General features: G+C 44.1%; 1 protein-coding gene and 1 pseudogene across 1 annotated transcript in view; one reads left to right on the plus strand and one right to left on the minus strand.

The window, feature by feature from the left end:
- mRpL11 (mitochondrial ribosomal protein L11) overlaps nt 1-24,965 on the minus strand; it is a 58,557-nt gene that overhangs the window by 6,075 nt on the left and 27,517 nt on the right. The window lies entirely within an intron of this gene.
- LOC142587984 (uncharacterized) lies at nt 35-23,360 on the plus strand (annotated as a pseudogene).

Genomic DNA, 24,965 nt, shown 5'->3' on the forward strand with positions numbered 1-24,965 from the left:
GGCGACAGGCACGTGAGTGTGGCAAGGCTTTTCCATGGCAGACGGTTTCCTGCTGAAGGTGAGTACTGATCCCTTGTTCAAAATGCTCACAAATGACCTTTTGCTATTTGTGGTACAACGTAACCCGGTACGACCAGCACAAGTGAACAAGGCCGAATATATGAGAGCGTGCAAGACATTTTTCATCATATAATGGAACTCGAGCAAGGAAACAGCGAACACCAGCAACAAATACTAGAGCTCATGACGAAAAACTTCCAGCATTCTCGGCGGCCATCGTTGGAACTGATAAAACCAGATGTATATGACGGTTCGTCACCTGCAAACGCTCAAGCTTGGCCGAGTTTCTATGAGTATGCGTGCGACCAAAATAGTTGGCGACAATACCTTGGCAAGGTTATGAATATGCGCTTGTACCTACGAGGCATTGCGAAAACCTGGCATGACTTGAGAATCACCCAAAGAGCGCACCAGCCGTGGGCTGAGTTGAGAGACAGTTTTTTGACATCTTTCTCCGAGAGTAAGCTATAGAGCTGGGACAGGGCTATAGCCTTCAAATATAATTCCGGTACTCTGGCAGAATACTTTTCGGAGAAGAGAAAGCTGCTGCATATTGCTGACTCCACCTTACTGGACTCGTCGCTCGTACCTCTGATTATATTAGGATTGCCGAAGAGCATGCGGTTCAACTACGAACACTGCATACTGTTGATGACTTGCTTATAAACATGAAATATTTATGCACTTTGCAGCATCAAGAGAGAGCTTCTAACAGCTACAGTACTTCATCCAATGAAGATCACACACTGCGGTGTAAAAATGTGATCAAGTTGACATAGGGAGGTCAGCCTCTCTCATTTCAAGAGACCATCTTCCTTACCGATTGTGCCAAGCTTGTGTACGTTTCTGTGCAAGCAAATGGGAGGGACGTCAAGGCTTTAGTAGATAGTGACGCTTCGATAACAGTTGCAAACAAGAGCGAAATTCCGGACCTAAGCATCGTGGACTCGGCGACACCGTCCGGCACACAATGCTAAATTGTGTAATCTTCATTCTTCAGGTATTTCTGGTCAAAGGCCCGCCCAGTGACAGATTCTTCCTGCTACGCTCGGGCCACTGCACTTCGGCAATGACAGCGCAATTTTACCAAGCTGCAAAATTTCACCCGTTGATCAAGCTGCCACCGATGACGTCAACGCAACAGCACATGTACGATCCGCCCCGGCTGGAACACACATTTGGCACACCCGTGACATCCGGGACTTTGTGAGAAGCGTTTAAAAGCACGAGCCAGCATGGCAGATGGATCAGTGGGCTCGGCGGCACCGTCTGGCACACAATGCTAAATTATGTAATCTTCATTCTTCAGGTATTCCTGGTCAAAGGCCAGCCCGGTGATGGATTCTTTCCACCACTCTCGGGCTACTGCACTTCAGCAATGACAGTGGAATTTTACCAAGCTGCAAAGTTTCACCCGTTCATTATGCTGCCATCGATGACGACGACGCAGCAGCCTGTGTATGATTCGCCCCAGCTGGAACACACATTCGGCACACCCGTGACATCCGGGACTTCGTGGGAAGCGTTTAAAAGCAAGAGCCAGCACGGCGGACGGCTCAGTGGGCTCGGCGGCACCGTCCGGCACACAATGCTAAATTGTGCAATCTTCATGCTTCAGGTTAGTAACAAACAGTCCTGTGGTAAATATGTAAACGGCAATTGCGTCTGCCTTGTGCTGCCAAGCCCGCAGTGCATATTGTCCTTTTGCAGTGAATCACTTCACGTAACCAAATTGTTGTTGAAACTTAGTGGTGATGTAGAGGAGAACCCTGGTCCGGATAAACTGGATGATGATGATGATGATATGTAGTGTTTATTGGCGCAAGGGCCAAGTGTGGCCAAAGAGCGCCAATGCAGTGGTGATGAGCACTGAATTGACTAATGGCTGATGTGACGTGGCTGTAGAGAGGCCTAAAATTGAGAGCTATAATTTGCTTAAAACGCATAAGGAATAAAAATATGACAATGACTGAAGTAGGGTATGCTATAAGTAGAGGATGTACAACAATGGTGTTATCGTGTTACATGAATATAAATCAACAGGAGATTGTTGTTGACGAGTAGCACAACAGCCTCAGCGGACACCTTGAGCACAAGGGCCCGGAGGCATGTGCTATACATCACAACCGTGGCCACTCGCAAGAGGCCGTGTTACGAATTTCTTGGACAGAAAACATGGAGCGTGTCAACGTCATTTAAAAAGGCTAAGGTAGATTGCATGCCAAATAGTGGTTCTCTGCCTAGAAACAGTGCCAGGTGAAGTGGTATACACTAAATATATGCTAAGGGGAAGTGTCCTTTCCTCTCGACTTGTGTTTTAACACGACAGCGTTAAGGAGCTCGTGTCGCAGAAAAGCCGGTGTCGTCGGTGTCGGCGGAGTTGGCCGTGAGCGATAAATCCCAGCAAGCACTTCCTGAATAAAAAACAACTTGCAAGATGGGCTGGGTGGGAATCGAACCAGGGTCTCCGGAGTGTGAGACGGAGACGTTACCACTGAGCCATGAGTTCGATGCTTCAAAGCGGTACAAAAGCGCCTCTAGTGAACGCGGTGTTGCCTTAGAAACGAGCTGTTTCTAAGGCTCAGGCGTGCGTCGCTTGCTCAGGCGCACATTTCGTTGTCGCGCCGAACGCCACGTTGCTCGACGCTCACCGCGTCCAATGCGGGGCGCGTAGTCGCTGCGCTGTAGCTCATTGTCTTACACCCCTTGGCGGGTCGATGGGAACGCTGTCGCGTTCCACTCTTGAAGGTGAAGCTTAAGCGTCCTCCAATTTTTGCAGCATTCTAGGAAGAAATGTGAACACTGAGTGTCTCCCCACATCTACTACACATTGGACGTTCACTGCCAGTCGACAAAAAGCTATGTGTACCGTAAGTGTGCCCTATTCTGAGACGACAGAACAGGACATCGCTTCATCTGGACTTGGTCAGTGATGGCCAGTATCCTAAATGTGGCTTAACTATGCGGAGTATATTAAGGATTTCAACGTCCCGTTTACGCTGCCAGTAGTTTCTCAGTTTTTTCCGTAAGTATGGCTTTCGTGTCTAAGGAGTTAGCAATTCGGTCTGCCAGGATGTTACCTTCAATACCTCTGTGTCCAGGCACCCAGCATACTGTTACATGTTGGCCAGAGGCATAAATAGTGCAGAGGAGAGAGAAAAGATATGCAATTACTGGATTTCTGTGGTTGAAGCATGACATCAATGTTTTCACAACGCTTAATGAGTCTGTGTATATGACCGCCTTATGTAGCTTCAACTATTTGATGTGTTTCGCAGCCGACCATACTGCATACGCCTCTGCTGTAAAGATACTTGTTTGAGGGTTGAGAAGATCGGACTCAGAAAAGGATGGGCCGACGGCTGCATACGACATGCCAGCATGTGATTTAGACGCATCTGTGTAATATTCTGGACACGAGTATTTAAATTGTAGATCGAGAAAATGCATATGAATGTGGGCCTCTGGAGCGTGCTTCGTTACCTCTACAAATGATGTGTTGCAGTCAATGATGCGCCACAACCACGGTGGAAACGGCTTGGCAGAAGCCATTAGACGATTTTCATGAATAGGAACATCCATATGCTCGCTCAGCTTTCTCACACGGATCGAGAATGGCTCTCTGGCTGTAGGTTTGTTATGAAAGAGCATTGCAGAGGTCATATTGTTTATGGTGGGATAACAAGGATGATTTTTGTTAGCATGTACTTTCAGAAAATAATTAAGAGTAAAATATGACAGCTGCAGATCTAGGGACCATTCATTCGATTCCACATAGAGGCTTTCGATGGGACTTGTCCTAAAGGCACCGGCGGCGAGGCGGATGCCAAGATGATGCACAGGGTCCAGCATCTTGAGCACTGGCGTAGCAGAGTGATACACTACGGCACCGTAGTCTAACCGTGATCGTACAAGGCTCCTGTAGAGGTTCAGGAGGCATTTCGTGTCACTTCCCCATGTTGTGTGTGACAGTATTTTCAGGATGTTCATTGTTTTAAGGCATTTGGCTCTCAGATACTTGATATGAGGAATGAAGGTTAGTTTTGAGTCAAGTATTATGCCTAAAAATTTATGTTCAGTGTTGAGTGGTATGTGTTGTTTATGCAGCATAATAGCAGGATCTTGTATCAAGGCTCTCTTTCTAGAAAAAAGTACACAGGAGCTTTTGAGGTGATTTAGCTTGAAGCCATTGTCATTTGCCAATTTTGAGACCTTGTTCAGTCCGAGTTGGACTTGGCGCTCGCAGACTGCAAGGTTACAAGACTTAAATCCTAGTTGCACATCATCCACATATATTGAATAAAACATTGAGGATGAAATGACTTTGTGAAGGGAATTCATTTTCACAATGAAGAGGGTGCAACTAAGCACGCCCCCTCGTGGCACACCCGTCTCTTGAGTGAACAGTCTGAACAAGGCATTGCCCACTCTAACACGGAACATGCGGTTAGACAAGTAGTTTTCTATCATGTTTAACATATTGACCCGTACGCCCATTGCAGATAGGTCTCGCAGGATTCCGAATCGCCATGCTGTGTCATAGGCTTTCTCCAAGTCGAGAAACACAGAGAGAAAAAACTGTCTGCGTATATAAGCATCTCTAATATTTGCCTCAATACAAACAAGGTGGTCTATTGTTGACCTACCCTCCCTGAAACCACATTGGAGGGGATCAAGCAGACGGTTGCTTTCCAGGAAATAGATTAGATGCCGATTTATCATTTTTTAATATAAATTACACATGCAGCTTGTTAGTACTATTGGCCTATAACTACTGGCTAATGCGGGGTCTTTGCCTTGGTTATGAATTGGGATGTTCCATGAGGATGGAATATGCCCCGATACCCAGATGGTGTTGTAGAGAGACAGAAGTGTGTTCAATGTTTCTGGACACATATTCTTGATCATTGCATACATAATGCGGTCACCACCTGGTGCTGAGTTGCTGCAGGAAATGAGAGCAGCCTTCAGTTCAGCGAGACTAAAGGGACGGTTGTAAGGTTCATCTGCTGCGCATTTTCGTTCAAGGTGCTCTCGCTCTATGCGTTCCTTGAACTTAGGAAAGTTGGCGCATAGTGTGATGCACTAGAAATTGCCCAAAAAATCTGCCTGATCTTTCATGGTGTCGCCTTGAACATTTACTAAAGGAAGCGGTTGTGTTTCCCTACCCTTTAATCTGTTCACCCTGTTCTATACCTTACCCTCATCCTTGTACGAATTGATACTACATATGTACCTTTCCCAGCTTTCTCGCTTAGCACGTCGACGTGTTCTCCTGCCCTGTGATTCTGCCTTCTTGAAATTAATGAGGTTCTCCGCAGTTGGAGAGTCACGAAGCAGGCCCCAAGCTTTATTTTGTTTTTTCCGTTCCTCTTTGCATTCGTCATTCCACCAAGGCAAACGACGCTTATTAGCAAGTCCTTAGCTTGTTTTATGCATTTTTCAGCGGCGTCAATAATAAAACATGTCAAGTATGCCACTGCATCACCTATGTTTAAAGAAAGCAAATCACCGCGCTGTAAATACGTAATATTTTCAACGAGTTCCCAATTCGACGAGTCGATTTTCCATCGGGAACCTGGAGAGCGCAATCAGCTCGTTTTGTTAAAGTTAAGAGAATAGGGAAGTGGTCACTTCCGTAAGGGTTTTTTAGGACTTTCCAATCAAGGTACGTCATTAAAGATGGACAGGCTATGGTTAAGTCTATTGATGAATATGACTTACGTGTGGTGCTATAAAAAGTGGGTTCTTTTTTATTCAGCAGAACTGCACCGGTACAAAAAGAAAGTCTTCTACAGTACGCCCTCTTGCATCGCAGCGCAGGTTGCCCCAAAGCGTATTATGGGCGTTCAAATCACCAGTTAAAATGAATGGCTCAGGGAGCTGATTGACAAGCGTTTCAAGTTCCCTTAGTCGCATACGATATTCGGGTGGTACGTAAAGTGAACAGACCGTAACCAGCCTGTCGAATAGGATTGCCCTAAGTGCTACTGCCTCAAAATTAGTTTGAAGGTGGAGGTGTTGGCAAGCAACTGACCTCTAAGCTATAATAGCCACACCACCAAAGGCGGCATTGCCATAATGACTATCTTTGCGGAATAATGTGTGTTAAGGAATTTGTATTTGATGTTTCCAAGTGTGTTTCCTGAACGCAGAACAGCCTAGGATTAAACTCATGTATTATTTCCTCGATGTCATCTAAGTTGTTCAGAATGCCACTGGATAACTGAATAAACTGGATGAGATACACAGAATGGTGACCGAGATTAAAGCATCACAAGGTATACTGCAATCTGGTTTGCAGGGTGTGGAACGGAGGTTGACTGAAATGGAAACATCATTTGCTACATTACAGCAAACCACAAAAGAGTACAAGAATGTGTACAAGCAGTCGGCGTTCTGAAAAAAAAAAATTAACACAGTTAAACAGAAAGATTGATGACCTAGAAAATCGTGGTCGCAGGAATAACTTGGTCATTTTCGGTCTAAAGGAAAGTAATGAAGAAGACAAAGCCATACTTGAACAAGCTGTAATACAAGAGGCGTTTAAAGACAAATTAGGCATTGAGGTCTGTTCGGTAGAACACATTCACCAAAGTGGTTCTAAAAATGCCCGTCGTGAACGAACTGTCATCCTGCTATTTTACGATTTTACCGAAAAGATTACAGCTCTGCGCAACTGCTTCAAATTGAAAGGCAGTGGCATATTGATATCGGAGCATTTTTCTGCGGCTGTCCGAGAAACACGTCAAAAGTTGTGGGACTCATCTAAAAACGAACGCAAGAAAGGTGATAAGGTTAATCTGCTGTTCAACAAACTTAAAGTTAATGATGATCTGTACCTGCGGGATGTAGCAAAAAACAAGCAAGTTCTACTGAATCATCGGCAAAAAACTGACAGCAGTACTAGCAGTCAGCACGACTGACACAATAGCACCCCCGCACCACTTGCGATTCTAAGATTCAATGCCAGAAGTATAGTCAATAAAACTGCAAAATTAGAAGAACCATTGCTACTTTACTCCCCCGATGTGGTGATAATCACGGAAACATGGCTACATTCCAATATACACGATTCGGAAATAGTCCCTCCCTCCTACGCACTGCTACGTTCAGATCGTGATGGCCGTGGGGGTGGGGTGGCTATTGCCATTAAACAAAGTTTACCATTCTAGCAAGATGCCGGCATAGCTAACCATGAAAGTGTTTGGTGCAATCTAAGAGTTAATGATTCTTCAATACTAATAGGTGCCATTTACAGAAGCCCAGAAGAGACAGAGGATTATCTAATAAAAATGCACAACTTCCTACATCACAAAGTTAACGATCGGACTAAATTGCTAATATCTGGTGATTTCAATCTTTCAGGAATTGATTGGGATGCATTGGCCTTTGGCAGCAAGGAAGTGCATAGCTGTGAATGGCTCCTGGACATAATGTTCCGACTCTCTTTGACCCAAATGGTTAAGGAACCTACTAGGGTGGAAGGTAATTCTAGTATGGTACTTGATCTCGCCTTCCTGTCAGACACATTATGTCCAACAGTTACCGTAGAAGAAGGCATCTCGGATCACAAGATGCTAGTATTAACGTTTTGTGACTTGAACACAAATATTAATTGCACAACCAGTCCCACAAACACAGCAGTTAAAGATTATAATAGGGAAGAAGATGAGTGTAATTGACTACCTTAATATAGCTTTAGACAATTTCTCAAACGGACCATCACGATGCGTGAACAGCCGGTGGTTAAAACAAAAAAAGGCGATTGAGCATTGCGAATCAAACCTCATCCCAACAAAGTATAAAAGGATTAAACGCAAAAGCCTGTGGGTAACAAGTCCTATAATTCACCTGAACAGAATGCGTATAAATAACAAAAGCAATACACGAGAGGTGCTCGCATTATCGCGTCAACTGAAGTTGGAAATTAAGACAGCGAGGAGTAAATTTTTTTCTGAAACATCAGCAAACTTTTTGAAAACTGAACCCCAAAAGTTCTGGCACTATTTGGCAGAGCCAAAAAACCACACGAAGAAATTAGAAGTTGCGGGAGTAGTCGTTGAGGATGAACACAAGATAGCAAATTCTTTCAACGAATATTTCCAATCTGTTTTCACGAGAACAACTGCACTAAGAATGCCCGAAACAGCTTTTAATTCTTTGATGCCTGACATAGCAATAACTGAGGATGGCGTGCTACACCTCCTTTTACAGGTAGACTCTAAAACGTCGCCCAATCCAGACAGTATCTCAAATGTATTTTAAAATGTTATGTGCCACAAACATCTCCTTTCTTACACGCACTTTCTGTCGAGTCACTGAAAACTGCCACGCTTCCTACTGACTGGCTTCACGCAAAGATAATCCCTATTCACAAAGAAGGAAATAAAATGCTGGTTGACAACTACAGACCCATATCTCTTACAAGTGCTTGCTGCAAGCTTCCGGAGCACATTCTTAATAAATCGATTACGAGTTATTTGGAAGCAAATAACTTATTAAATTCGATGCAACACGGTTTCCGGAAAGGACTATCGACAGTAACTCAGTTTTTAGAAATAACACGACTTCACAAAAGTAATAAATAGCAGAGAACAAGTTGACAGTATATTTATCGATTTTTGTAAGGCTTATGACCGTGTCGTACACTGCCAATTAATTCACAAGTTAAAGCTCATCGGCATTAATTCGACAGTAATAACATGGATAGAAGCTTACCTATCAAACCACACACAATATGTCATGATAAATAATAGTGAATCAGAGAACCTCGAAGTGGTTTCCGGTGTACCACAGCGATCCATGCTTGGACCACTATTATTTCTCATATATGTTAACGATATCAGCTCTTGTGTCGATGATGGGGTGAAAATCCCTCTTTTTCGCTGACAATTGCGTGATTTACACAGTTGTGTGGGAACCAGATGATCAACTGAAACTGAACATGTCATTAAATAACATTGCTCTGTGGTGCGAGAAGTGGGGCATGAAAATAAATGTATTGAAATTTAAATGTATGAGTGTCAGTCATAAAAAATTGCAACTGAGGTTTAACTACACATGAAATGGGTCCAAGCTCAAACAAGCTGACACCGTTAAATATCTAGCAGTAACACTTACGTGTAATTGGAAATGGGATGTGCATATTAATAATACTTGTGCAAAAGCGCTTAAAACACTAGGATCGTTACGAAGGAAATCAGCCATGACACCTGCTGAAGTAAAGTTGAACGTCTACAAAACCTTAGTTAGACCCATCTTAGAGTATGGAAGCTTCATCAACAGTACTTAGCAGATAGGCTGGAAAGGGTGCAAAATAGAGCATTACGATTTATATACTCAAAGTATTCTCGGTACGAAAGTGTCAGTGCACTTAGAAAACAAGCTTCGGTTTCACTAGCTGAACATCAACGGAAGCCCACTACAGCGGCGGACGTTATCAAGCTGTATCCCGAGCTAATGTGCGTCGGGAGCTATCTGAACATATACACTATGTCGTGAGAGAAGAAACGTTGGTTGAAGGAAGAAATACAGAAGATGCTCGACGCCGGTGTAATCCACCCATAAACCTCTGCCTTCGCTTCTCTGATCGCCATTGCTCCTAAAGGAGATGGCACATTTCATCTCTGTACTGATTACAGGCTGGTCAACAAACAGACTGACTTATTTCCTTTTCCAATGCCACTTATTGATGAAATCATCAATGAAACCGAGGGCTGTAAAATATTTTCTCGCTTGTCCAAGTCACTGACAAGTGCCACTGTCAGAGGAGACTAAAAAAATTTCCCGCCTTCGTGACACTCACCCGCATAGTTTCAGAAGACGATGAACAATGTTCTAAAGCCATATATCAGAATTTTTTGCAAGGTTTACATTGACGACATCATTGTATATTTTAGATCTGGGCAGGAGCACACCGAACACCTTCAGCAATGCGAATCTGAACATAAAGGAAAAGAAGGGCGATTTCTTTCAGCCCAAGGTCCTTTTTCTCGGTAGAGTGTTCGACGGTGCTACCGAAAGTAACAAACAAGACTCTGTAGATCGGATTTCCACATTTAGGAAGCTGCATGACCTTCATTCACTGACAGTTTTCTTTGGAATAGCAGGGCACTCCAGGGCTTTCATTAAGGATTTTGCAAAGATGACAAGCGCCTGACCGAGCTGACAAAAAAGGATGTTCTTTTTATTTGGTCTGATGATTGTGAAGTATTCTATCAAGAATTAGTGCACTGCATCTCACCTGACCCAGTACTAACGCTGACTTCAGCCTGCCGTTCAAGATGAACACAGATGCATCACATCATTGTACAGGGGCAGTGCTGCATTAGAGAGACTGCAGTTCTCCACTAAATCGACAACTTCGAGTCGTAGGGTACAATTCCTACGCCTTTAACACGTCTCAGCTCAACTACGCTATGATAAAGAAAGAGGCCCTTGCCGTTTTTATGGCAGTGCGATAGTTTAGATAATACATAGACGGCAGAAAATTCAAACTGTATACGGACCATCAGGCTCTGACGTATCTTCTCAGTCAGTCGGAGCCAAGAGGGAAGCTGGCACACTGGATAAACGAACTGCAGCAGTATGATTTTGAGGATAAACCGGGCAGGAAGCGGGTTGACGGATGCAAATGCATTAGCTAGACTAGTGGTCGAAGTTACACATTAAGTGTTAAACATGATGAAACTACAGGAAGGATGCGAAAGTCTACAGTTCACCATGGAAGGTTCGTGGTGCCGGAGACTCGTTCCAAAAGTGCTCCACATGTACCATGCACTCCTAACTCTGGCGGTCATGATGGTTTCTGGCGAACCTATAAGTTTCTATAGAGGTTCACGTGGAAGAATATGAAGAGAGATGTAGACAACTATGTTCGGTCATGTCACTTGTGCCAGGTCAAAAAGGCAAAGTACTGGCCGTGGCCGCATGAGCTCATATTACCACTTCACTCAAATGCACCTTTCGATGTAGTGCATGTGGGCAGTGCCAAGTTGAAAAAGAAGAGCGAAGGAGTGCGCCAAACACAGTCATTTCTAGTGGCTATCGACCGATGCACAAGCATGGTAGCTGCATGCCCTGGAAAAGAAGATACAAATAGTGTTGTTGCACTTCTTGACCGAGCGATGTTTTCGAAATTGAAGATTAGTCTGGACAATGGACGCGCATTCATGAGCAAGAAGTTTCAGCAGTGGGCAGAAAGTCACGGGGTTGTGCTGCAGTGCTGCTCTCCGTACCACCCCCAAGCCAATGGATTGGTGGAGAGAGTTATCAGTGATATAAAGCAGTTTATGTCAATGTACTCAAATTTCCGAAAAGGATGGAAGTGCTCTCTAGAAGCAGCCGTTGCACACCATAACAGGACAAATACCACAAGCCTTGGATGTAGCCCCCATTTCGCCACTAAGGTGAAGTGCTGAAACTGTCCACCGACCAGTAGCTTGGAATTTCCGACAAACTTCAGCTAACTGAACAAACAAAAACCACCGAGGAGCGCAGCAGATATCCCACAGCAATGAAATGCCAGAGGCATTGTGGACATATACCTGATATCAAGTTAAACAACTTTGTTCTTGTCTGAAAGGGACTACCAGGATCTGAGGTAAAATTCTTGGTCCGTACCTGGTTGTGAAAACATGTGCAGCAAAGCGTACTCAAGACTGTTGGGTATATGAACAGTGGACAATTAGAAGTTGCAGCTGTCAGCAATGTCCTTTCCCCATCAGCCCAGGAGGGGTGAGACTTAAAGAGGGGGAGTGTAAGGGAGAAGACGAAAAGGAAAGGTTGGGGGGAGAAGAAGTGACAATAAACAAGGATGGTTAACTCATCATACTGACATATCGCACTTTTATTACAACTTCAACATCCGACTCTCAGCATGTCGTCATCATACCGTTGTTATCATGCTATCGCAGTCATACTGTGGTTTGCCCATCGTCGTCACTTCACTAACGTCATTGAACTGTCATCCTGTCTCGTCACGGCACCTTTATTGATCCATCAATGTAATTTCTTGTTCTTCATTTTATCCTCATCATATGGATGGAAGCAGCCAAGGAAGTGTTGGAGCAGCTCTGGGAGCAGCAAATTTGGAAGACTGGAGCAAGTTTGGAGCAGAAATTATTCGTTTCGGAGCAGAAGATGCACGTTTTGAAGCATGCTACATAAGGCTCAACATGAGGGAAATACAGACAAATCAAGCAAAGATGTTCTCTATTTGACTTTGCAGAACGCTATCAGGTTCGGGCAAATCAGTTCTGCAGAGGCCCGCAAGGTCGAGGAAAGTTCACTAAAGGAAAAAAAAATGTTATAGGCTCAACAAAAGAAACCTATATGCGTTCCTTCACTGTTCAGTTACATATTGGACATGCCAGCATGTCCTGAAAAATTCCCAAAATGTAGATGAAAAAAAAAAAAAAAAACAAAGGGATTCACACGAAAAGCACTCATTTTATGTTGACACTCTTGTGAATGCTAATCAAGAGGTTCTTTTTTTCGTTGTGCACAAGCAACTAATACTGAATTAGTAAACAATAATTACCTCACTTATTGGATAAGGATATTGGTAAGGAAATCCTAGGTTGCTTTAAATCAAGTTATCGCTCATGTTTTAACATCTTCCACAACTTTTTCATTGACATCTCGCCGAGTTGGTGAGTTTATAAAGTCAGCTAATTAGACCTATTTGTGCACAATGACCAATACTGACAGTGACAACACTCATCAACAAGTGAATGCCATTCATGTAATGCCTTCAGTTATTTTTTATTTCTTGGTGATATTCAGATGGAATAGTAGAGTACCACGAATAAATGCAAAGTTACTTTGTTGGTCATTGCATGTTTACCAGTATTCCAAATAACTTAGTGAGAAGAAAGGAAGAATTCTGACATTTATGAAAAGAATAAAGAGAAAAGAAGTGTTCGGTGGCTTTCTGATCAGCGTCACCAACCAATATTTTGCACAAGCTCGATTATAAGGGCTGCACAATAAAGTCAATGTAAAACTGCAACCGATATTTTGAATGCAAAACAATGGTTTTTAAAAATTTTTGGACTCTTAACTGCACAAGTTGCGTCGTCAATATCATTGCTTGTAAAGCAATTTCTGTCGGCGTGTTCTCTGACCTTTTATGACTACCATTCGGTTGCTACGGTAAACTAAAATCGAAACATTACATCCTCGCAGAGTAAGCAGTTGGTTGAAGGAAAAAACCAGTGAAAAACATTAAGTACAAAAGGAGTGGTTCACACCACAACGACTGGACTATCAACTGAGCTTTATTAGAAACAGCACAGTCCCAGCAAGTTGTAGTCCCAGCAACTATGTACCAACTGACCCGGATTTCAACCCTTCTGTAAACAGTTGGGCTTGATGGTTGAACAAGTAGAAGGCTACAGCGCAGTAACCGACAGAGACAAAGGAGGCACACACAGTATGCAGTGTGTGCCTCCTTTGTCTCCGTCGGTTCCTGCACTGTAGCCTTCTACTTTTATTTACATCCCCGGTTAGCATTTTGCGGCTGCAAAAGTCTGATGTTCTATAGTGTGGTTGTGCAAAATATAGAGTACCCGCAGTGCAAATTTGAATTATGATTACGGTTGCCATCAGATATTTCGGGTCATGAAATTTCACGAGAGCAAGCAGCTCATTTGTCATCGTGCCGCACTACCAACCTGTTAACCAGATGTCATGTACGTGGAATATATTTTAACATTACATGCATGGTGTGTAGCATTAATCGACGCAGATTTACCACTAGGATGTACAAGCGAGCTCTAAAATGTATAACGACAGACCATATGATTTATTCATTCAGTTGAGAGCGTGTTTTTTTCCCCCACCTGTACCATGAAAAAGGTGCCAGTTCAAATCATGTTTAGCTGGTCTGCGTATCACCCAAACACAAGACTTATATAAAACATTTGTCATACATTGTGTAGCACAAAGGATTTTCCTTTTCCAGTGGCCAAGTTTCAATGTTTGACCAAACACATTCACTTCAATGATGGCAACACTGAAACGGATTGCTTTAGCTTGACTTCTAGGGCTAAATGCTAGCCAACACATGGCTGTGTGGTTGTCACTGAACATGAACATCCCACAAAATTTAGCGACTTCATTCGAAGTTGGAGTTTTGGTGCAATTGGAGCAGCACTTCCATCCCTGTAATCAGCTGTCATCATTCAATTGTGATTGGGTGCTGTTGTCATGCCATTGTTGTCAGATAGATGCTATTGTGCATCCATTGTCATACCGTCATCATCATGCTGCCTTGATCGCACCATTGTCATCATTCCAGATTCTTCATCCAGTTATCATCACACCGTTGTCATTTAGTCATCATCTCACTGTCCTCATGTCGTCGTTCGTCGTTGCGCCATCATCATAATTTAAGAATCGACACCTTATTGTCGTCGTATGCCTTTGTCATACTATCAATATCACTCCTCTATAATTGCATTGTCACTGCATTGGTGTCATACTGTCATCATCATTCCACCATGCTTATGGGTGGTCTTGGCAAGTGAGTGCCATAGCAAAGTGGGACGATAATGGAGTATGTGGCAAATAGCCAAAGCAATGAAATTCTCGAAATCACCAGTACGCATGTAGAATAAAGTCATGAAAAATACGGTCTGTCGCTCCATTGCTCGAATGCTATTCGCATTACCATCAACAATCATTGTGAGACGAGTGCTGCTGTGATTTTTTTCATTTCCTTCAAGCCAGAAGTTAGCCCATGCAGAAGGGGTTACATCACACAAGATTACAAGTGATTCAAACAAAAAAATCAACAGTAGCCAACAACATGTCCAGTCAGCAACATATGAAAACACAGATAAAGAGGCATTTCATTGCAAATAGAAAGTCGTTAGCTTCAAAAATATTGAGCAGAAAAGAATTCCACTCTTCTATTGACTGCAGAAAAAAAAACTGTACTTATGACTGCTTGTTCTTGCCAAACATTGGAGTTAATGAGTGACTATGGCTTTCACAAGCTTGTTGATTCTTAAAGGGACTAACAATTGGCCAGAATGTGTTGAGAGACGTTGATGGAAATGAAATGACCATGATTTATAGTGATAGAACCCAGCATGCTGTTTGCGGTTTAAGTAGGAAATATAATTTTAAATTGGCAAAGAAAGTAAGAAAAACCAGTAAGTGGCGAGGCCTGGTGGTGAAATCTTGATACTTAAATGATATTACGCGACAAAAAAAAAACGACACGGATGTGAGATAAGACGACACACCAAGCGCAAACTTTCAACTCGATGCAGTGGCACAATAAACTTAGTTGAAAGTTTGCGCTTGGTGCGTCGTCTTCTCTCATGTCCGTGTTTTTTTTTTTTTTTGTCGCGCAATATCATTTGAGTAATGGATTACCAACTTGCCCGGAATGCTGCTCTCATTAAAATCTTGATATTTTGAAACGTAGTCAAGAGATTACCGTACGTAAGTCGAATGTACTTAAGTACAGAATAATTACTGCTTAAATTGCAGTTCGCATATTAGACACTTGCGCTTTATTCTATGCGTATCACGAAGTAAAGGAAGTCTTCGCTAATGAGCGAAGCATCTTCGCTAATGAGCGAAGCGCTTGCATTGTCCCGCATGCTGGCTGTACACATGCTGTTGTACGCGCGCAAGTATAGCACGAGTTTGCAAGTACCCAGAGTTTTATGATCTCCCTGTAATGCACGATGCCATCGACAAGTTGTGCCGTAACCATAAATGGGCGAGTTTTTTTACCTTCGTGTTGGCATCTCTGTCACCCTGTATCGACGCTGAGCTCTCCGCTGACCGTCAGCAGATTGTCGGCGTCGGTAGTATGACAGAGGCGCCGACACGAAGGAAAAAACACTGTCGCCAACAGTCAGCAGACCAAAATCGGTGCCGGGTTGGCCTAGTGCGAGTGAGCATTTACCAATTGGCATTCTCTAGGTGCGCTGCTTGTGGCGGGGTCTGTGGTGTATCGTGCAAGTTGGATTTGTTGCTTCCTTTGCCACTTTCGTCCATTAAAGCATGACGTTCGGGTGCTACTTCGTAAGGATATACATTCTGAGCATGTATGCGAGCTAAAATCCTTTGTTCCAGCTTGCTCAGGTCTTCGTGAGATGACATCGAAAATCAGAAGCGCACGCTTGGCTACAGCAACACGGACCGCACATCATGTGTAGAAGCATCATTTCATTTTCGATGCGCTTGGTTTCGTTTTGACTAATCAAATACCAAAGTAGTTGGACAGGAAACTGTTATCACATAAATACTTTAATACTTCTAGAAAACATGAAATGCAGAAACATTGCCTTGATAAACAAAATAATACTTTCTCACACCTACGGCTGCCCTTGTCTGCCTTCCAGTAGTGTCGGCCTATAATAGCTATTGCGCTCACTCACCTATCACAGTTTTCAGCATGCTTGTAGAGAACGACTCCATCCTCACTGCAGATAGAAAAATTCTGATGAAAAATGTTCCACGGTGTTTTCTACGTTACTACTTCATGATTAGTCGCTCTGGCCAGTAAGAATTCCACTGCACGAAAAAAAAAAAAAAAAAAAAGCGGGTACCATGAAAATTGGTTGTCAGTCCCTTTAAGAGGTTCCAAACATTCAGGGGCTATTAAGCCCTTAGCTGCCGATGACTCGCCATCACAATGAGCATCCTCTCGTGCCAATGACGAGTTAACATGTAAATTTTTGCATGTGTGTGTTCAGTTCCTTGTAAATTTGATAAGAAAATACACAATGAGTATTACGGTTTTTCTTTTTGCACTTCTAAAAACGTTTCTGGAATTTGTCCCGACATTCAAGGGGTTACATTAATTTTACTGAATAGAATATTATGAAGAAATATAAGATGACTAATGTTACTTGAACTTCCGGCATCTGAATATTATTTCTTTGCATTAAATCAAGAAAAGAAAAGCTCACCTGATTATCTCTTTCATAAAATTTATTTAACTAATCCTCTATTAAAACACGACTTTATACCACCTCTTTACATATCACTTTGAGTTGACAGTGTCAAGTTGCCGTACAAACCTTCTCCATCATTCATTCCTGTCAAGGACCGCATCTGAATAGAACTCCCACTGTAATGCCCGTTGAAGGTGCTGTGGGTACTTCGGTAAATAAATAAAATAAAAACCGCCTCCCCACCTCAGTTGCCAGCAATCATGACCATTCACCTTTTTAAACTGCTTTATTTAACAATGTATAACATATGCATAATCCACTCCTCTCTGTAATGCCATTAGGCATTGAGAGCCTAACACAGACCTCGCTTGTTTCACTCTTAGCTGCGCTCCATTCGTCGGCTGGTCTCCTCCTCACCGAGTGCTCCTCCAAATGTCACGTGACAAACGTTATCGCCAGTGCGCTTTTCAAAACATTGTTCACTTTCGGTTACTGCGACTCTGCGTTTACTGGCTACCTGCTGTTGCTGCCGTGCCGGCCCGTGCTCCTGCGAAGCGTGCCACTATGGATCCTGTGTTGTGTGCACATTTAGAAAGGCTCATCAATAGACTGGATCAGTATGGTGACACGCCATGCCAAGGCACTACCAATGGAGATGAACAGTTGCCGTTATCGCCTTCCCCAGATCGTGGCGACGATATGGATTGGTGCGTTCTGCCGTTTTCGCTCACTGGCTGTTAGCCCGTACCATGCTAATAATCATCAATGCAGGTGCATGTGCGGTCTAGTGTGGCAAGCATAAATGCCAAGGAAAATGTTTGCTGCAGGGAGGTGACAGAAGTCATAGCTAAAGGAACCTATGACTCCATTACTCGGCACCCATATTTCTCCAGCCCATCTGAATGCTGGTGTCCTCGAGGCAGCGTACGACAATTTCCGGGAGCGCAGAATGCAAAGAGAAGGAGAGTTACATAACTGAGCAAAATATGTGTTTATTACATTACTAGGTTAACTAATTGAAGCAACTCCAATGCACTCAAGCCAGGCATTGTGCAGGACATTGCCTCATATGAGGCAGCCAGTGTCACATTGTTTTGTTTTTCCAGTCGGCGCTCTGGCAGCCAAACACCGCACACGGATGCCTTATAGGTATTGCAAAATACTGTCAGACTCTCTTTCTGCAGCTAATCAGACCGCTAAACAAGACTGTGTTGGAATGCAAGCGATTTGGCACTTATGTTGCAGGTCGTGGTTACGGATGCGCAAGTGCGCACAAGCGAGCAACATAACGAGGAAGAGCAGGGAGCGCACGTACCTGCTAGCAGACTAATCGGAAGTCATAGGTTCTTGTTCGACCAATCGATAGCGTCTGCTCCTGATGACATCACCAGATGCACCCTGATGACGTCATGATGAGCGCTGGTTATACCAAAAAGACTCGGAAAGGAGCACAGGATTCTTTTTTGATTTTGTGCCGCGCCCGCGGCGCATAGTGCTGTAGCATTTGACATCATTTATCGTGACAGCATTCTGAACTTGATGTGCATATTTACTTGAAATGTTTAAAAATATCGGAGGTGGCTTGGGGCCCTTTAACGTTTGTGGTGCTCTTATCAGTTTTCTTTTTCAGTACCGTAACTTACAAAGGGTGGTCGAACAAATGTCAGATATGGGGGTAGGCCAGCTTAAGTTATTCGTAATAGTCACGCTGAGGTATTGGTATTTTCCTACTTCTGAAAGCTTGCAAACTTTGCATGTTAGCATGAATCGAGCCCAGTTTGATGCTAGGTTAGAGCCGTCATTTTGATAGCTAGTGACATGTTTGTTGATGCAAAGCTTTTGGGGCGCCCACTAAATCAGTGAAATAGCATGCCCGACGCAAAACCCAAACACAGTTTGAGTCTCACACATGCACAGTTGCTGCACAGTGGCCCCAAATGTTTGGGGCCCCTATCCTGAAACACTCTAATAACCAGTTGCGAGGTTTCAATAGAATAAGCGCCAAAATTGACGGCACACAAGAAGAAAAGAAATAGAAAAGCGCCTTGTCCTGTCTGTATTTCTTCTTGTGTGCCGTCAATTTTGGCGCTTATTCTATTGAAAGCTATGCACCAACTAGCTCCACAACGTGTTTTACTCCAGTTGCGAGGCTTCAATGCGCAACTGTGCGTGAGCAATGAACTGGGTGAGCAGACGACCTTTGGTGGCGCGCTCGTTATCTTGCTTTGTGGACACAAACCATCTGTTGCGCTGCACCACGAGCATGGACCGAGATTCGTGTCAACTACCGCATGGTGCTCGAAACTAGTTTCTGCCTCGCCCAAACCCAGTCGCTGTATTGCAGCTTCACTGCAATACAGTCGCGTTATGTGGCGAAGGCTAATTGCGGCCTTCGTGCGAAGGCCAATTCGGAGATCGAAATAACGGAGGTTTGGCCATGTAGAAATGTATGGGCACCAGCAGGGAGCTTTGGTCATGATCGACTTAAGCGAAAATTCGAATTAACGGTAGCCTACTGTACGCTGTGACAAAGGTAAAATGAAAACAAGCAAATTGCAATACATAAACATCTTGAAGGGGCAGCGCAAGACGACGAAGACAGAAGGCAGGAACACACAGGACAGCGCTGAACTCACAACTTTATTCGAAGGCATACACAAACGTGTGTGCGACAACCTATAGCCAAGTGCTCCCCATCGATGGCATCATAATGAGTGTGCAGGTAAAAATGCAAAATCCTGTAATCTAATGCTACACTATGAGGCGGTTTAAAAATTCACTGTGTACATAGCATATTTACAGTCACACAGCTACAGTGAAAATGTAGCAAAAAGAAAATGATTTGCAAACAGTCTAATCTATATAATTTATACATACTTAGTCTTTTTCTAGCACACAATGGAAGTATGAACCTACCTTGTTTACTGCAACTGGTTGTATTTTCACACGTGTTTATTATTGCTGGGGCACTGTGTGCCAAAGTTTGGTACATATAAGTTGTGTGAAACTGAGGTACAGACCATATATGCGTGTTTTTTGTAGGTACTGTAGCAACACGATGCTCTAGACATAATAAGACTAATGTTAGTTATGTAGGGTTTTATGGTGCAAAAGCAATAAGATGTTCAAGAGTTCACTGTTGGAGAAGTACAGTTTGTTCAACAAACGAAATGGGTATACGTTGTCCACCCATACAGTAGAATCTCGATGATACGATTACGGTTGATACGAATTTCGAGATGATACGAATTTCAAAAGTGTTTGAATCCCAACGAAAAAAATGCGAGGCAGCATCACTGCTTCGCCCCTGGCTGCACGTCCGGCTATGTGTCGTCGAGGCAGCAGGGTCAGCGTGTGTCTCTTTTCTGTGCCGAAGGACCCTGCATGCTTCGAAGCTTGGCGACGAGCCGTCCCCCATGCCGACAAATCTTTGGACGCGAAGTCGGTGCTATGTGAGCGTCATTTTGGCGAGCAGTTTATTGAACGTTGTTTCACGCACGTGATGAACGGTGAAACTGTGCAGATTCCGCGAGAGCGGCCGGTGCTGGAACCCGACGTGGTTCCAACCGTATTCCCCAATGTTCCCACATATATCTCGAAGAAAGTGCCGAAGGAAAGGACATCAAGAACTTCAACCTGCGGTTTGCCTTCAAAGATCCGGCGCCAGGAATCAAGTATGTCTGTTTGTGCAGAACCAACGGACTTGTGTAGTGCAGAAAGCGATTTTAACCAAGCGCCAGAAATTCCTGATGTTCACAAGTGTGATCTTCCCAGCGCTTACTGGGCTAGACACCTGATTGCTGGAGCCGGCAACGTCACGGTGTTTAGTGTGTGTGCTCTAGAAGGTGAGAACATATATTTTGAAAAGTATGTGCTGATGACATCAAATGAGAAGACAGTTCAGGCGACGGTTTTTGTGAAAGCCACAAAAGTCAACACTGTTCATATTAGTGACATGGAAATGGCAGAAGAATTGCTTCGCAACGTGCACTCCTTGATCCCAAGCAGAGGATTTGGTAAAACTGGCGAATTTGAAGCAAACGCCAAGCGCAAAGACAAGACCTGTGGTAGCAGAACCTTCAGCTCATCCTGCCGCGGAGTTGCTCAGACACCAGAAAAAGCCTGTACACAGTGCAAGCACCTCAGGAGACTGCTGCTTAATCAGGCATCCTACAGAAGAAGAAAAGTAAAAACCGGGGTCCAGTTGCTTTCGTATAGGTTCAAGCTGCGATCAGCACAAGCGAAAAGGCGCAGGCTAAGTGTCCTTCAAGCCAAATTACGTATTGAGCAGTTGAAGCAAAAGAATACACAGCTTGATTCTGCAGTCTTTGAGGAAGCAGTCAAGGCCTTACCCATGAAGCAGCAGCAGCAGGTCAAGGCGTGCTTTGCAGCGTCGAAAAGAAAATGTACGAAAGGAATGAAGTACGAAAGTAAGTGGGCGCTGGAGTGCTTGATAATGTGCAAGAAGAGCCCCAGACTCTATGAGCACATACGCAGAAACAAAATAATGACCTTGCCTTCTCGAACATCCTTAGGCTGATATCTAAAGATTACAGGAGTGGGTTCGGCCTTAGTGAGAAGGTGTTTGGTGTCGTGGCAGAAAAAACAAAATCAATGGACTCATTCCAGCTCTATGGCGGACTCCTAATTGACGAGATCAAGCTATTGAAAGCTTGAGCTTAGCATCCATTGGCACCATCGAAGGTTTTGAGGACCTTGGAAAGTTCACACTTGAAAGTGAGCACTCTATGACATGTGACCATGGCCTTGTCGTTTTGGTTTTGCCTTTTACTGGAATGTGGCACCAGATTATTAGCGTGTTTGCATCCCACAGCAATGCGAAGTCGGACACTTTAGGCAAAATAATCCTCAAAGCTGTGGTCATGTGCGAAAATGCCGGCTTGCACGTAGATTTCATCACTACTGATGGAGCTGCGTGGGGCAGGTGTATGTGGCACTCGTTTGGCATACACAGCCGAAAAGAAAACACGGTCTGTAGAAGGCAGCACCCTACTGACCCAGAACACTTCCCCTTCTTCATATCTGACTTTCTGCATTTCGTGAAGTGTGTCAGGAATGTTTTTGTTCGAACAGGTTTGAAATTACCAGAAGGCCGTGCCAGTGTTGATCCTATTGATTGTGCCCGAAACCTTGATGAACAGCACGACACGACCCTCGGAGCCATGCCTCATATTAATAAATCAGCCGTGCGGCTGAACGGTTTCGAGAAAATGAAGGTTAATTACGCATTCAGGCTTTTCAGTGATGAAACACTGAGAGGTCTTTTCTTGTATAATGAACAGATTGAAGAAAAGCATGGGAGCACGGCTGCAACAGTCAGCTTTGTGGAAAAAATGAGAAGGCTGATTGAGGCCATGACATCAAGGTGCAGCTTAGATGCACTCAGGCCTGGAGGTACACACGAGAAGTGCATTGAAAGTTTTTTGGCTTACTTGGACGCATGGGAAGCAGCTGCTGGCCCTGAAGGCTTCCTTAGTCGCAGTACAGCAGAGGGATTTCGTGTAACCTTATCAAGTACCTTGCACCTGCTCCGCTATGTGACAACGAAGTTGAACTTCCGCTACATGATGAATTCCCGTTTGTGTCAGGACCAGGACCCTTTGGAGAGACTGTTTGGAGTCATGCGGCAAATGTCTGGGTGCAATGATCATCCAACTCCCTCCCAATTTCTGATATCTGTGAATGCTTTAAGCTGCCAGAATTTGGCTAAGTAACAAATGGGAAGCAATATACCTTCAGCACTACTAAGGAGCCTGCTGGGAGCTGAAAGCAGAAACGACAAGACCACTCAAAGGAGACTGGATGAGCTTCTGGATGTAGGCAACCTTGCCAAAGCACATGAAGTGCTAAGTGAATGCGGCCACGACATCCAGCATGCTGGCATGGTGGTTCAAGCCAGCGATTCCAGACTTATACATTACATGGCTGGCTATGTAGCAAGAAAGAGCATTGCAAGCACAAAATGTGCAGAGTGCAGCTTCTACAAGGGGAGGATGAAGCAGCTCCAGCTGCAGCATGCCTCACTGCTGCTGTTGACCGACGAGGCTTGCTCTACCCATCAGCCAAGCTCAATGCACTCGTGACCTCTCGAGAACACTTTCACCCACTGCTTTAGCGTAAGGCAAATCAACACTGACAGCATCATGAATTTGCTTTCATTCCTGCAGTTGAGAAAGCTGACCCTTGTTGGCTGCCGTAATCACAGTATGTCCCTCACAAACAAAATTGTCAAGTTTCATGTTCTTACTAGGCTCCACTTCTATGTCAAGGCCCAGAATTGCAAGCGAAACGCTAAGCAGGAAAGAATGAAAATGCTGAAACTTAGGAGGGTGCTCTAAGTTGCATATTTCTTCAAGGTCGAACGTCTCAATTTTTTATTTAGTGGAAGGCGATATCCTTGCCTCCCCATTTCTTAGTGGGTGTTCAATGTTTAATGTTTTTCTTTCAAATTACACAGAAGCATGTGTAAATGTGATAGCTTGTATTTTGAATTACCCTGAATGTATGATGTGCAGTGCTTTGCTATTACTACGATGTGCAATAAATTTTTGCTATGCTTTGTGTTACCTTTTCTGAACCCCATTCACATTTTTTAGGAGTAAGCCGACACTTCATATTACTGAAACTTAAGGAATGGTAGACATCAGCCAAAGAACAGCCAACCTTTCTTTCTCTCATTTAATACCCCTTTTAATTTCCTTTTTATATATTACTTTATGCCCTGAGGCAATAAACAATGTTATTAAAAAAATGCAATCGCATGAACCCGAAACATATTTCCATCCTAATTCTTTTGTTCTGTGTCTCCTACTGTCGTCATGCACTATCTTGACCACACGGGACTCATTCGGACCCTTCAATTCCTGAAACTGAAAGGATTCGCGAATAACGCTTTAGATATGCCGATGTGTTATGCAGCAAATGTATTGCAGAGGCAACCACTCAATTTTAATGGTTTTGTATGTGGGGTTCCATGTGCCAAAGTGACTCAGGCTATGAGAGATGCCGTAGTGGAGGCCTGAAGGACTCTGGAAATTTCGGCCACCTGGGGTTCTTTGACGTGTACTAACATAGCACAGCAAACGTGTGCCTTGTTTTTCGGATGCCATCCCGCCACGGCGGGATGGCATCCGGCCACGGCGCAATCAACAATCAGGCGCCCTAACCACTGCACCACCACGGCTTAAAATTGCATTCTGTCAGCTGTAGTCACATTCGACAAGCGTTTAATGAGTTAAACCATTGCTTGCAACAAGATCACTGAAAGGCCGACGCGTTGCGTGCACGGCAGGCCTGCGTCCTTGCATATGCTCAAAGCCAGCGGCGCGTACCATGCATCCCATTACGGCCAACAGCGACACCTACGCCCGGCTTGAAATGGAGGCGCGGCTTCCATCCACCGTTGGCGTCACCTCTCCCTTCTAGCCACCATAGCCCTACCCCCTCTGTGTGCTAGGAGAGAAGTGCGAAGGAAATGACGTAGTAGGTTCTCCTCTTTTTTGCAGATTTTAAATTTTTTTGCAGTAGAGGCCACGCCTTTTGGGCCACAATGGCGGCTTTGTTTTGGTTATGTGCGTTCACATGTGTTGCTCCATAGGTTTCATACCGTGGCAAAGGCGCCGTGCAGGCAGGTTTGCGTTCGTCTCCGCGTTGGTCTCTGTGTCTCCCGGATGTTGCTGTAGCCAGGTGGGACACGAGGAACTAAAGTACGTGAAACGAACGCGCATGCAACGCTGTAAGCAATGTGCCGTGCTACGGCAATGGCAACGGCCGAAGGAATATCCGTGGGAAATATTGCCCTCTTTGGCGGAATCATGCTAACGTGCCATCGCAGGCCAAAACCGATGCGTTTCCAAATCTGTACAATGAACGCCTTGCAGGTCAGTGATTCCTGCTTTTGAAAGGGCATATGGGGCATTTGCAGCACGTAGACATACGATATGAACGCATAGTTCGTGT

Source organism: Dermacentor variabilis, chromosome 7 (genome assembly GCF_050947875.1).
Source record: "Dermacentor variabilis isolate Ectoservices chromosome 7, ASM5094787v1, whole genome shotgun sequence".
In the NCBI taxonomy this organism is placed as follows: domain Eukaryota; kingdom Metazoa; phylum Arthropoda; class Arachnida; order Ixodida; family Ixodidae; genus Dermacentor; species Dermacentor variabilis.